The following is a 15,395-nucleotide window of genomic DNA, read 5'->3' as shown; positions in this document are numbered from 1 at the left end:
AGGCCCTGGGAGCTTCAGAGTAAACGAGGTGATCATGGGTAATGCAGAAGACAAAAGCAGCATACCATCTTCAAGGTACTCAAGACTCCTCAAAGTTTTAATGTGCTAGTAGGGTTTATGACTGCAAGCATGAAGGATATGGTACAGCATTTTCCAAATTATTTAAACATAAATCATTTTCTTTAAAGAACATTTCTAAAACAGAGCTACCATATGATCCTGCAATCCCACTCTTGGGCATATACCCAGAGAAAATCATAATTCAAAAAGATATATGCACCCTAGTGTTCATAGTAGCACTGTTTACAGTCCAAGACCTGGAAGCCACCCAAGTATCCATCAGTAGATGAGCTGGTAGAGAAGACGTGGGACATATGTACAAGGAAATAATGAGTGAGATAATGCCACTTACGGCAACAGGCGTGGACCTAGAGATTATCATCTAAGTGAAGTAAGTCGGAAGGAGAAAGACAAACGTCGTATGATATCACTTATATGTGGAATATAAAGAAAAAGATGCAAATGAGCGGTGCTGGTCACTCAGTCGTGTCTGACTCTTTGTGATCACAGGACTGTAGCCCACCAGGCTCCTCTGTCCATGGAGTTCTCCAGGCAAGAATACTGGAGTGGATAGCCATTCCCTGCTCCAGGGGATCTTCCCGACCCAGGGACTGAACCTGGGTTTCCTGCATTAAAAGGCAGATTCTTTACCATCTGAGCCCCCAAAGAAGCCCGACATACAGGTGAGATGGTTTACAAAACAGAAACAGACTTAGAGGCACAGAAAGCAACTTAGGGTTACTAAAGGGGAAAGACGGGAGGAGGGCTAAATTAGAGGCTCGCGATCAGCAGATACACACTACTATATATAAAACAGATGACCAGCATGGTCGTCCCGTATGGCACAGGGAACTCTGCTCAGTGTCTTATAATAACCTATAATGGAAAAGAATCTGAAAAGGACTAGACAGGTAACTGAATCACTTTACTGTACACTTCAAAGTAACACAACATTGTAAATTAGCTACACTAAAAAACAAGAAGAATGCCTGGCTAGGCAACTACTGCACTGGAAATATTCTGAAGAGCAAAAGGGTACATTGCAAAACAGGGAAAAATGAAAGCAGGGGTGTCACTTAGGAGGTTACTTTGTTTGTCCAGAAGAAAGTGATAAAGATCTGAACTGGAGAAATGACGGTGCCCAGGAATTGGAGAAACAGATTCAATAAGTAGGTAGAAAATGAAGTTACCTGATCCAGTGAGGATATTCACTCTAATGAAATGGGTCCTAGATGCTTCTAACAATATGCTTTGTACATTTTTAAATTTCAGGGAAGCAGCTACATGAAAACCAGAGGTGTTTCTACATGAGGTAAATACTTATAAAATAGATTCGGGAGGAAAACGTTTATCTTTTTGGTTCACATTGAAGGGAAATTTTCTTAAAATATCCAATTATGTATTATTCTGTCCCTATTAGTCCATGAAATGTATCAGCCAGGTTTCCCTTGACTTCTCAAGATAAATACTTGAGAAGTATTTATTCTCATTTTAAATACTGACCTGTCAATGAATGAGAAAGATGGAAATGAAATAATTCTCAAATGAGTGGGTCAGTGAATTCTGGATTGAAAGCAATTTCAATATTTTAAGCACCAAATATTTTTTTTAACATTTTAGAATATCTCTCATTAGTCACCACTGAATTATACTTTTCACTTCCTAAGTCTAGTATGATGTGTTTATTGTAATGTAATTTGAAATAAGGGGGGAAAAAGAAGGTAACTTTAGTCATAAAACCACATTAATGAATATTATTAAATGTGTTATATTTACCACATTCCAAATGTTTCCAGCTTAACAGATTAGAACTGACTCATCAGAATAGAATGAGTAATTTTAAAACGAGAAACAAAACAATATTGCTGCTTTCTTTGAGCAAGGGCAGTGACACTTAGATGGAAATTACTAATAAGTCTAATATACTCGGGGCTTCCCAGGTGGCACTACTGGTAAAGAAGTTGGCCAATGAAGGAGACATAAAAGATGTGAGCTTGATCTCTGGGTTGGAGAGATCCCCTGGAGGAAGGCACTGCAACCCAGTATTCTTTCCTGATTCGAATCCCAGGAACAGAGGAGCCTGGTGGGCTACAGTCCATGGGGTCGCAAAGAGTAAGACACGACTGCAGCAACTTAGGACGCCCGCACTAATAAGACATATTTCAGAAAATGGCTTTTTCCTCTGTATCTTACATAAAGTGACAAAAAGTTATAATGAAAAATAGCCACGAAGAAAACAAACGGGGGAGTGTGGCAGATTGCTGGGGAGAAATGGCCGTATTTATTCCCCATCCTCCCTTTTATTTACTCCTTTGCAATGTGGCTTTGCCACTCACGAATCAAAGGTGGGCCCTGCTTTCCCTCCTTTGAGTCGCGTCCGATCCTGCAACTTGCTTTGACTCACAGACACGGTAGGAGCGACACCACGCCCGCCAGGAGCCGAGGTGTGTCTCTCGCTGCAGGAACTCGCCCTGCTCTCAGTGTCTCCAGTCTGAGCCCGCCTGGACAGTGACGGAACACGCAGCGGTGCTGTGCCATCCCAAACGAAGCCCTCCTAGGACAGCCGGCAGTGATGCCTCATCGAGACCGGAAGTGCCTTCCAGATGGGGCAAATCCAAACTGCCAGCTGTAAAACTAAGGGGTGAATGAATGGTGAGTTTTTAAGCTGTTAAGTTTAGGGATGGTTTGCAGCTCGTGGCTTCCCTGGGGGCTCAGAGGGTAAAGCGTCTGCCTGCAATGCAAGAGACCCCAGTTTCAATCCCTGGGTCAGAAAGATCCCCTGGAGAAGGGAGTGGCAACCCACTCCACTATTCTTGCCTGGAGAATCCCATGGACAGAGGAGCCTGGTGGGCTACAGTCCATGGGGCCGCAAAGAGTCAGACATGCCTGAGCGACTTCACTCACTTTGCAGTTCAGTAACCAAATCAGTGGGTCAGATGATCTCTCTTCTGACTGTTAATCACCTCTCAGTTTCCACCTCCCCACTATCTACTCTCATCCCACTCATATATTGCTGTCAATTTAATTTCCTAAACACAATTCTCATTCTATTGCTTCTTACTCAAAAAACCTCCAGTGGCTCCTGATCGCCCTTCTAATAAAATCTCCACAACCTTAATCTGTTATGCAAGGACCTTTCCTGATTTCTCCACAACTTAAATGTCAAGTCTCAGCTTCTGCGTCTTTTTTCTTCATTCACCCTTGATTTTGTCAAGATGAGTTGCAAGCCCTTGATGAGGAGGCACCACTGATTGAAGACTCCATTATTCATTTCTTGCACATCTTACTCCACAGCCTAATGGATGGTAAGTTTCTTCTGAAAGTGACTCTAAGATAATGCATGGTATTCTGGACATTAAAATGTGAAAAGATAATGTGACTGAGAAATAAGGGGAAAGGCCTCATTGTTTTCCACATTTCTCATACTTTCTGCCTCTCGTCCCTGGCTAGAACAATTCCCTCTGCTTTCTACTGCTGCAGGACTACATAACCAAATCCCACCTACCTAAAAATCTATCCAAATAGAAAAGAAATCCTTGAGCATCTTTCTCTTCACTGAGCTACTTGAACTCCCCAAGAAAATGACTAGAACCACTCATCGGCACTTGTCACTCCCCACTTGATACTGACAACTCTTTCTTTAATATTAGATTGTCTGCAGGTTGAGGACAATTCAGGATTTATTGACTATTTCACATTCTCTTTTTGCCATGCCAGTGCAACATTCTAAATACAATGTCTATAAGATACTATGCAACATATATTTGTTAAGCAAATTACTCAGTGACAAACGCACGTTTAATAAACCTCGGATTTATAACACTTCATTTTCATTCTATCACTAATTAACCATGTGATCTGAGACAATTTACTTAACCTCCTAAGGCTGAGGTCTCAGATGATACAATAGATGAGATAATGGGTGTGTGAATACTCCGTAGAAATCATAAGATCAGTTCGCGGTACTGGCATTGTTTTCTTTTCTGAGAAACGAGACGATGGAATCTGATCTATTTCAAAAACAGTCTGTGAGGACCATTCCACAACGATAGGACTGCAAATTTTTGCTTTTTCCTCGAAAGCACGAGGTGACTTAAGCGATCAGAGAACCTGCCTCTCACAAGGCTTCTCTGGGTGCCTGGTGCACCTGTGAATAACCCTGCTGTGATCATTCCAGACAGCTTTGCACCCTGTGGCCAGGTCAATAAGACCAGAAGTATTATGAACCGACACTTACCAGGCCTCTCTCTCATACTCTGAGGTCAAAGGAGCCATTCTCGGGACTTTCCTGGCAGCTCACTTGTTGAGACTCACTCTCCAGTACAGAGAGTGCGGGTTCAGGCCCTGGTTGGGGAACTAAGATCCTACGTGTCATGCAGCACAACCAAAATAAAGAAATTAAAAAAGAACAAAGGAGCCACTCTCACCAAGAAAGAGAGAGGTGTTATTACAGCACATAAATCACCCAAGAGTTTGGTTCAAAACTTTTTTATTAGCTAAAACTTTTATTAATAAGAGTAGATTAAAAACATATTAAGAGTTCAATATTTTAAAGAATCACCCTTAGGAAATAGGCATATGGTGACTGGTGTTAGCTGTATATACCATAATTAACACTACAGAGTCTTGAGCCTCACATCTCTGCCTTGAGATAGATTTCCCACCTTGGCTCGATACCAGTCAATTCCCTTTGATTCCATTTATATTTGTTTCCATTCAAGATTATATCATGATACCATGGGTAGAATGCAGGCTTTATCTCAGATCTTAGAATTCAGGGGCTTCAACTCCAACTATTTGTCTGACATTTTTAAACTTATCTAATCTCTCTGAACCATAATTTCCTCATGTGCAAAATATTAGGCACTTCATAATAGAGATAATGTCCCCAGCACATAGATCATTTCATCTTCCTCTTACTACTTTAATTCATGTCAGTTCAACTTGACTTAATTCAACAAACATCAACTATTATCAGTTACAAGGCTGGGACATCACAACAGCATCATTGCAAACGTGGGATTCTGAGAATCCAAAAGTTTATGTTTAGGAAAATATGTATAACTTGCTTAAGTAAGGAATGAGGTTGTATTGGGGAGCAATACAGATGCATATGGCATGGAACACAGGTGAAGGGAGATTTGAGCATTCCATGCTTATGAACACATGAAGGTCTTCAGAAAATTCAGTTGAAGACATCACACTCCGGGGAGTGTTGGAATCTCAACCAAAATTTCCCAATTTCAATGAGTTCTGACTTGACAGGAGATCTTAGAAAGCTTTCTACCAGCTCTCAATGTTTGTACAGCTAGTACATTCCCTCGTTTAGGAATTTAAATGTTCTCGGCATTGATTACACTTATGGCATAAGTCATTTATAGCCGTTCTCCTCACATTTGTTTACAATGCACAAGGAATTTGCAAAGCGCATTTTGGGGGCTTCCCTGGTGGCTCAGATGGTAAAATGCAGGAGACCCCAGTTTGATCCCTGGGTCTGGAAGATCCCCTGGAGAAGGGAAAGGCAACCCACTCCAAGGTTGTCACCTGGAGAATCCCATGGACAGAGGAGCCTGGCAGGCGATAGCCCATGCTGCTGCTGCTCAGTCGCTTCAGTCGTGTCCGACTCCGTGCGACCCCGTAGACGGCAGCCCACCAGGCTCCCCGGTCCCTGGGATTCTCCAGGAAAGAACACTGGAGTGGGTTGCCATTTCCTTCTCCAATGCATGAAAGTGAAAAGTGAAAGTGAAGTCGCTCAGTCGTGTCCGACCCTCAGCAACCCCATGGACTGCAGCCCACCAGGCCCCTCCGTCCATGGGATTTTCCAGGCAAGAGCACTGGAGTGGGTGCCGTTGCCTTCTCCTCTGTAGCCCATGAGGTCACTCAGATCCCTGCAGCCAAACGTGTAAAGTTCATTATTTTCTTGTGCAAAGTCTGCTATGTGCCGGGTGATTTTCCCAGAAGGTTCTCCTCCACTGATGGCTCAGCGATCCAGGCTCTTGGTTTTTTGTCCTCTCAACAAACATCTTCCATGTTTTCCATTCAGGCTGAGATGAGAAAGACTGGACAATCATGGGAGGACTACTCTTTGCCTTCAGTTGAGAGGAACACATCCACTTATGTTCATTGGCCATAATCAGTCACATGACCCTGCCTTACTGCAAGGGGACTGAGAAACACTGGCTCTGGTATGTCAGAAAAAAAGAAAGAAAGAATGACCATATACTAAAGGAAGATCACAAAGGAAAGCCTGATGCATCTTTGCTCTGTGAAAATTTGGGGTAAGATCAGAGGGGCTGTAGTGTGGATGGGGGCATGCCTCCTCCGAGTGACTGGAATTCCCTGGAATTCCTGAGTCACTGTGGCAGAGCAGGACCTAGATTAAGAGGAGACTGGTGCAGGAAGAAGAGAGACTGGAAGATGGAAACTGGATTTACCAGACGAATCTTCTAGACTTTAGGTAGGTAGGAAGGGCAGACTACAGGAGGCACCTTATTAAACAGCGCATGGCAGAGCGGCCTGGGGCCCTGGAGTGCTTCTGATTGTCTTGGTGACTCAAGGATGGGAAACCAAAGCCACTCTGGCAAGGGCTTTGTGAGAACTGGATTTCTTGACTTTGGGATTTTGTGATGTTCTGCTATGTTTATTCAGCTGAGCTGGAGCTTTGTTTCCCAGAATCCCTTTCCCTTTAGGGCTGCAGGCGAAGGTCGGCCACCAAAAGAAATACATGGATAATGGATACCAAGGGAGAAGAGGCTGCGGGAGGAACTGGGAGCTTGGGATTGACACATATGCACCACTGCCGCCACCGATAAAATAGGCAACTAGTGAGAGCCTCCTGTGTAGCACAGGGAATGCTACTTGACACGCTGTGGTGACCGTTATGGGAAGGAAGTCCAACAGGGGGAGTCCACATGAATATGTGTGACTGATTCCTTGTGCTGTCACCAGGAGTCAGACGCGACTGAAGCCACTCAGCACGCATGCGTGCAGCACGGTACCCTTGCTCCAGCCTCTCATCCCGGGCATGACATACAGGGATGGAGCCCTATAAAGCTCTGTAAAGCTCAATAAAAATTAACTGAAAAAGAAAAAAGCTTCTGCAGGAATTTTTCATTTGCTTATCATTGGCTTCTGCAAAGCGCGAGTGAAGAAGCGGCGTCGGAGTGTCCACTGGAGAGCTGGAGCAGGGTGGCGGTGGGGCGTCGGCCCGGGTGGGCAGATCCCGAGGCCACGGGGAAGCAGAGGCCAGGCCGCGCTGCCCGCTGCTCCCAGGCAGCTCCTTCTGCTTCTCCGGCTCCAGGCCGTCTTCTGGGTCTGCTGGGTTCTCCTGCAGAGCGCTCACGCGGACAAAGCCGGGGGCTCGGAGGCCGGTACAGCCCCGCAGGCTCTGCCTCGCCCTCGAGAATGTCCACACGCCCGGCCTCCCCCATTCCACAGCTGCCTTCTCTGGCTGCTGTCATCCCCATTGAGGTCACGCCCGGGACGGGATGCCAAAGTGACGATTGTATGATGCATGCGTGGTGCTGAGTCCCTTCCATCCTGTCTGCCCTTTGGGAGCCTACGGACGGCAGCCCGCCAGACTCCTCTGTCAATGGGGTTCACAGTGAGGAATGCTGGACGGAGTTGCCATGATCTCCTCCAGGGAATCTCCCCGACCCAGGGATCAAACCCGGGTCTCTTGTATCGCTGCATTGGCAGGTGGGTTCTTTACCAGGAGCGCCACCTGGGAAGCCGGACACCGTGATACCATAGCCAAAGACAGATCTGTTTCCCCTCGTTGGACCCGAGGTGTTCCAATCTGCCTTGGGCTGACTTCACCTGCGCTGCGTGGAATACGCGTGGGGAGAAGGGGGCGGTGGGGTCGGGGCGATGGCTTGTGAGCCGATCGTTCAGGGGCGCCCCTGGCGCTAACACAGCAGCAGGCCCGACATCCCCCGCATCCCTGTGGGGTGGGAGGACGTTAAAGAAAGGGATGGGGCGGGGGGGCGGGGGGGCGGGGGGGGGGGGGGGGCACAGGCTTCTCAGGGAGGGCGGCCAGACCCCCCACCCCGCCCCAGCCACGGTCCCCAGGTGATGACAGGGACACCCAGCACCCTAGATTCAATCCTCCTGCAAAGCTGGGGCTCACATTTCTGTGCAGTTTCCCGATTTCAAATGTATGTAACAACAACAAAACCAAACACTAAATCTTATTTCTAAGTCAATGTTTAAAGTTAACAAATCTTGTCCAGAGGACAGATTGATCCAAGATTAGGCTTGTGCCCCAGAGTTACATTAATTACCTTGCTTCAAATCCAACCTCCATCACTTACTAAACATGGAACCTCCGGCAAGTTAGGTCCACACTTCCACACTTCATCTGGAAAACGAGAGGAGTAACACCCCTCTTACAGCACGTCTGAGGATCAAATGAGTTACTAAATACCTTTCCTTGTTTCTAAGACACTACTGAATGTGAGATGAACGAATATTTTTTTTGTTTCTGTGAGAAAGAAAAAATGGTGGCTAATTAACCCGTAGCACAATTCTTTCTTATCACTTAGCATTATTGTCTTATAATTACTGAAAAAGCTTTTTCAGTTATTTTGCCATAGATTTTTTTCTTTTATCATTTATCACTCTGAGCACACATATAAAGGAAATGTAAGTGAAATAATGGGGTTTGGTATTCTTAAAATCTCGCTACGCAGTGTAATACCTGAGTTAGTGTTCATCTCTGTTTTTCCACGAAGTATTCTTGCTGGTGCTATTAAAAGCATGGTTGACGCGGCACTTCTTTGACACTGCTCCTTCATTGTCTCCAGGAATTTCCTCCAAGCTGCTGACACCCCTGGTGAGAGTTTTCTTAAGGATACTCTCTTGATTTTACCACAAGATGTCCCATGGAAAAATTTCAAGCAGCGGAAAGTCTTGTTTTCTTTTTTAAGTGAGATGAAATTTGCTCAGTCATGTCCGACTCTCTGCGACCCCATGGACTGTAGTCCTCCAGGCTGCTTTATCCGTGGGATTCTCTGGAGAATACTGGAGTGGGTTGCCATGCCCTTCTCTGTGGGGTCTTCCCAACCCAGGGATCAAACCCAGGTCTCCGAAACTGCAGGCAGATTCTTTACCATTTGAGCAGCCCAGGAAGCCCATTCTTTTTTAAAATGGCCCTTAATTTAGAGATTGTTGGCTAAACATTCAAAGGATTTCAGTTCTTCAGTTATTCACCAGGAGTAACAACAAAAAAAGATGATGCCTATAGAAACAGTGGCAGCTGCATAGTAACTGTTGTTTGGTTGAAGGTGGCTGTCCAAATGTCATCAATTGTATCATATTTTCCTACATATTAAATATAAAAAAAAATAGTGCATTCAGTTTCATCCAATGGAGTCTCTGCAAAGCTCTTAGAAGATAATGCAATATCAAAGTGTTTGATAAATAAAGATAGATAAAATATGCATAAAGGGAAGAAAGTTAGCCTATTTAAGTCTCATTCTGTCATGAATTAGCTGTGTGTTCTTCCTTGAGACATCCATCTTTTCGTCCATGAGACGGCTACAGTCTGGGTTGTACTGACCACACGTGACCGCACCTGCCTGAGCAGAAGGTCTCGTGCAGGCCGTTACATTTGTGTCAGTTCCAGCCAATCAGAGTCTAAGTGTGGAGGGGTCAAACCTAGAAAAACAAAGGGGCACAGATGGTTCAAAATCAGGGTCTCTCGGGGAAGGGAAGGGAAAGCTGAACCAGCAGAGTTCCTCAGAAAAGTAAAAGCAAAAGGCCTGTAATAACTGTTCAGGCCACAGATGTAAGCTGCTGAGAGTGAGAACAAGTAAAACCCTTAGATCTGAAAAGAGAGAGAACAGCAAAGACAGCACATCCCTGAGTTGGCGGTTCGGGTAGAGGGGTCTCAGGAAGCTTGAGTCAAAGCCTGACCTACGATGATCTGGACACCAAAGTCCAGGAAGAGCCTCTGTGATGTGGGGTCCTGGGGCCCCTCTGTCCATTGAATCTGGAATCCAGAGATCCTCCCTCCAGAGAGAAAATCCACTGGCCTCAGCTTTCCGGTTCCTCCTCATTTCGGTTCAGCCTCCCTGCACCCTAAACCTGGGACCTGTCAGGACCTAAAGAAGGACCCCAGTGCTGGGGAGAAATCAGGGCTCCCTTGTCCTATCCCACCTTCCACGATTACAAATGATTCTGCAAGCTGAACGGGATTCTGCCCGTCTCACTCACAGTGATTGTACAACAGCTGTATAATCGATGTTGCTGAAGACCCGCGCGGCTCAGAGTGTAGCACAAACGTCCACAGTGAACCGCAAATGTGAATAAGAGTGGCCCGGCCTGCATGGTAATTGGTATTATTATTGGAGTGAATGGGAAAGCCACATATGGGTGGAGGGGCGGGGCTGTGCTGGGTGCAGCGTGCATTTTGTCTTCTCTATGTCTGTTCTCTCAAACAACCAGCCAGAGGGGGATGAAAGCGAAGAGGCACCAGGTGGGAATGCCGTGAAGAAGGTGAGGCTGATTACCCACAGCCCAGTAGCCTAGGCTTTCCTCTCCGTCGGAGCCCACGTCCATGAATCACAATGCAGCGTGTGGCATGAGTTATCTCCTCCCTGAAAAAGACTCTGTTCCAAAAGGGTAGAGGGCTAGACTCGGGTGAAGGGGGCAGGCTGATGGGGAGACGGGGAAGAGAAACACTTCAGGTTAATTGGAGCTGAGAATATAAAATACTTGTCTTAAAGTGTGTGCTTCAGTTATGAGCAGGAAAGTGTCACGATCATAATGTTTTCTGTGTGGGATTCAACACAGCATGGGTGTTTTAAAACAAGCGGTAATCATTTCTCATGGAGAAATTACAAGCTGCAGCTCCAGGCTCAGGACAAGCGCCTGGGAGACCCCTGGCCCCTTTCTCCGGGGAGACACCAGGAGACACACATGGTAGTTAGCGGCTGAGTCTCTTGAACCAAATGGTAGAGTTAGTGACGGAGAGAATTGTACAGTTTAATTCAATCAGTGCTTTATTCATTCAGAAAGAAATGACACAGAATTCTTCCAGAATTCTGGCAAGTAGGAGAGAAGGAATTTTGGTTTGGAGAAGCAAACTGTCTGGCTTCTAAAGAGACTGCAAAGCAAACTGGTCAACTTTGCAATAGGGAAATTAATGCAATACAGTTACAATGATTCATTTGACAAAGCTGGTTGTGTTGTGTATTTCTTTTAAAGGAGACCGTTTGAGCCTGATGCAAAAACACCTCTGCCCTGTGAGCGCTGTGCTCTGCCTGCTTTCAACCTGGGTACATTCTTGTGGCATCAATGTCGTGGCGAGGTCTCTATTTAAAGATTCCTTTCTACCAGCAATGATTTCTCTAAAGCAATGAACAATGCACTGTACAACACTAAGTTAAAAATTCTTAGAAATAAATGCAGAGGCATTAGTCACAATTATCCACACAGTTCTTCAAAATGGTAGCACATGAGAAGAAAAGGGGTCCCTCTCACTCTTTTTCTGAAGACCATCTTTGTTTACTTCATTCTCAAGTAGTAAGAGATTGCAGGAACCATTTGCATAGGATAACTAACATATACCACATCATTTGCACGTCTGCAAGTACACGTGAGTAACCGTAATTACACGTGACACCAATTACTCTATTACTTTGTATTAAATTATAATGGAAAATTCCACTAGAGAATTGAAGCCTAATTGCATCTTAATTTGCATAATTTTGCATATTAATTACATCTCAGATGAATAATAAATTTCAGCAGATTTTTAATTTATGCATAGACACAAAAACAAGTGGAGAAATAATTTAGAAAAAAAAATACCAGCAACTATTACTTAGGGCATTCAACTAATTTTGCTTAGTTTAGCAAAACAAAACTTGGTTTGTTTAATATAACATCTTTAGGCTGACTGCTGTTTATTGCACAAGATGTCAGTCTTGAAACATAGGTGCAGACATGGCTTTTCTTAATAAAATAAAGTGTTCAATTATGGCACTTTAAGTTTGAATTTTATATTTTGATAAAACTGTCTCTAGGATAGCATCATGTAGTTGGAAATATTTTTAATTGTTATGCATTTGTATTTAGGCTTAATTTCTGTGGCAGTTATTTTAAATGCAAAAGATGACCAAAAAATAGACCACAAAAATATCCTGGTGAAGGAAATCACTAATAAAAAGATGTCAAATGCTTTCTAATTTTGAGTCTACTATGAAGTCACCCAAGATTGTTTTAGTAATTTTGTATGAATGGTTCAGAAGGAGAAATTCCCTACAGTTTTGTTTTGCAGAGTAAAACAATTCATAGGACTGGCTTCTAAAGATTACTATTATTTTCTAGCTGTTTTCTCTATTTCTCTTGCCTGCATGGTAAACAGAAACAAATCGTGCCTGCTAGAGACCTTGGTTTTAAATTTAGTCACCCTTGCTTTGGATTTATCAAACAGAAGGTTTATTTCTCTGAGATAAATAATGCATTTTGGTTACATAGCTGTATCTAGGTTGACAGTCATAGAAAAGCAACACCAAGTCTTCCTCAAATGACAGCATGTAACTTAAAATTCATTTCTTCCATCTCTTGCCTAAACCCAAGCCTCAGAGCTTCCTGCCTGCTGCCACTGTTAGAGGGAGGGGAGAGCTAGCTCTGCCTCCATGAAGCCTAATACTGTGATCATTTACCAAATGATACAAAAGCAGAGAATGACGACGTCCTAATAAATCAGGAATCTGTCAAAATTAATAATCTCAGCCGTCAGCTGTTTTCCTGTGAAGGTCCTACCGGCATCAAATACTTTCCAGTTGGTTCTATAGATTCTCAGTGCAGAAACTGTGCTTGTGCTGCCTGGAGCTGGGTGACCTCGAGAGACCATTCTATACGTGTGTTATCATATAAATCTGGAGTCCACAACTGTGCTGGTTCAGAGGGCTAGGGGCAGGAATTCTTTGCACGCGCCCTCCTCCAGCTACCGATCCCTGCTCTTATTTGCTATCTGATGGATGACACTTGGAGCTAAGGGTTTGGATTTGTCTTTGTTACCTTATATTTCAATATTTTCTGTTTATCTTCAAACAAGTTTGCCTTGTTCTTAGACAAACCAAGACCGATGAAAAAAATCGAAGGCATGCCAAGTACTTCCTGTATCACATGAATTTCTATCAGAAGCTCAACTCCTGCTCGGTTTCTGTTAATCAAGTTACAGTCCTACGAACGCCTTTGATGATCTGAATGTCTAAAACCTGAAATACTTCAGCTATCAAAAATAGAACTGCATCGATGATTGCGTCCCTCCCTTTACTTTTTTGTTCAACCCTTTAGACCAGGTTCTTACATTCAAGGCAGCTTTGAGCCGGACCAATTCCTCAAAAGACACAATCCTCCCAACATTTAAGCAATGGTTCCCTCTTGTGGCCGTGCCTGAGTACTGCGGTCTGAGAAAGGCGGGCTGGGAAGAGGGACTAAAAATCTCCTAGGATGTTAAATTATGAAGCACAGTATTCATCTACTTGCAGATCGTATTTGGAGGTCTTCTCAGGTCTCCCGGCCTTTCTTACCAGTTTCCAGCCAGGTGCAAGTTTTAGAATTTACGGAGAGAAAAGCAAGCAACTTAATGCTGATTACTGGCAGTATTCGGACAAAAAAACAAACAAAACAAGAAAACACACACCAGCACCTCTTTGGGATGTAGTATCCATACTGTAGCACAGTTTTCAAGATGATAACATGGGTGTTGGAAAAAAGAGCTTAGGTTTTCACTGAGGGCTTTGGAAATTTATTTATGTATTATTTTTATTATTATTTATTCATATTCATTAACTCCTGAGGGAACCTTATCACAAGTGTAGACATAAATCTAGATTCTGCTGGTTCTTTCAGGAGTTTTATCTTCAAAGTTCATCTGAAAGGGGGTGGGGTGGAATCTTACACTTATCCAGTCACTCAAAGATGGTCCTTCCTAGCACCTCTGTTAGATGCTCTCAGAGATGTATTTTGAGTCAGATTTCCCCCGAGGCCACCATCTGACACTCTCCGGATGACCGTGATACCGCGCATTCTTCTGATTCATCCTGTAACTGCGCATGAACGCTTTCCCTCAGTGTTAGGCTGTGCTCAGGACGGCACAGCCAAGAGATGTCCCTTAAGTAGATTTCTTCCTTCAGATCATGTTTAACGTAAAAGTAAAGAGTTGTTAGTAATAGAGATAAGAGGTTGCCCCTGTGGTCACGTAAGAGTCAGTACCCAGGAGGAACGGCCGCCATCCAGGCAAGGCTCATGCGATGTTTGCAGAGCATTTCCGAAAAATCCTGTCCTGCAAAGGCCGCCCTTCCATCCCACCCCAAGGATCCTGCTTAAAGAGGGAGAGCGTTCGCGTCTGTCGAGCCATTTCCAAGCCACAACCCTGCTTCCTCACCACAGAGGTTATTTACTTAAAAGTTTCAACAAGAGAACTGAGGCTCAGTATGAAAATAGGTCCTGTTTGGGGTTGGAAGAGGGCTCGTTTCCTGGAAGCCAAGGCCTAGAGATCTAGAATAACTAACGTGGGGACTGTGTCACTCTCCTGACTGAGAAGAACTGAGCACCTTCCCATCGCCAGGCCAGCCCCGGGCTCAGCCACCGGATTCCAAGTCTCTGCCCTTCCCCATGGGAGGGGAGCTTGGGAGAGAATGGATACTGAGAAGTGCGGTTGAGTCTCTCTGCTGTGCTCCTGAAGCTACGCGGTAATTTAATTCTCTATACTCTAATATAAAAGAAAAAGTTAAAAAATAAGAAGAAAGTTGTTGTTTTTTTTTTTAAAGTCTCTTCCCTTCATTGCCAAGGCAGCGAAGACCCCTGGCCGTCTCATAGGTCTCACCAGCCGGAGGGCATCTGAGCTGCACGGGCGGTGAATTTTTAGCTATCGGTTAATGCAAAAAAGCAAAATGGCTGTCTGGGGAGGCCTTACAAATAGCTGTGAAAAGAAGGGAAGCAAAAAGCAAAGGAGAAAAGGAAAGATATAAACATCTGAGTGCAGAGTTCCAAAGAATAGCAAGAAGAGATAAGAAAGCCTTCTTCAGCGATCAATGCAAAGAATAGAGGAAAACAATAGAATGGGAAAGACTAGGGATCTCTTCAAGAAAATCAGAGATACCAAAGGAACATTTCATGCAAAGATGGGCTCGATAAAGGACAGAAATGGTATGGACCTAACAGAAGCAGAAGATATTAAGAAGAGGTGACAAGAATACACAGAAGAACTGTACAAAAAAGATCTTCACGGCCCAGATAATCACGATGGTGTGATCACTGACCTAGAGCCAGACATCCTGGAATGTGAAGTCAAGTTGGCCTTAGAAAGCATCACTATG

At 44.3% G+C, this 15,395-nt stretch overlaps 1 long non-coding RNA gene across 1 annotated transcript; it reads left to right on the top strand.

The window, feature by feature from the left end:
• Positions 1–669: 669 nt before the first annotated feature.
• Positions 670–2,639, top strand: LOC105000725. The gene is made up of 3 exons (XR_826779.1): positions 670–743; positions 1,333–1,372; positions 2,467–2,639. It is a non-coding gene; the product is annotated as an uncharacterized LOC105000725 (long non-coding RNA).
• Positions 2,640–15,395: the final 12,756 nt, after the last annotated feature.

This window comes from Bison bison, unplaced genomic scaffold, assembly GCF_000754665.1.
Source record: "Bison bison bison isolate TAMUID 2011002044 unplaced genomic scaffold, Bison_UMD1.0 scf7180017864374, whole genome shotgun sequence".
In the NCBI taxonomy this organism is placed as follows: Eukaryota; Metazoa; Chordata; class Mammalia; order Artiodactyla; family Bovidae; genus Bison; species Bison bison.
The sequence above is the reverse complement of the archived record's forward strand: the minus strand, read 5'-3'. Positions and strand labels throughout refer to the sequence as shown.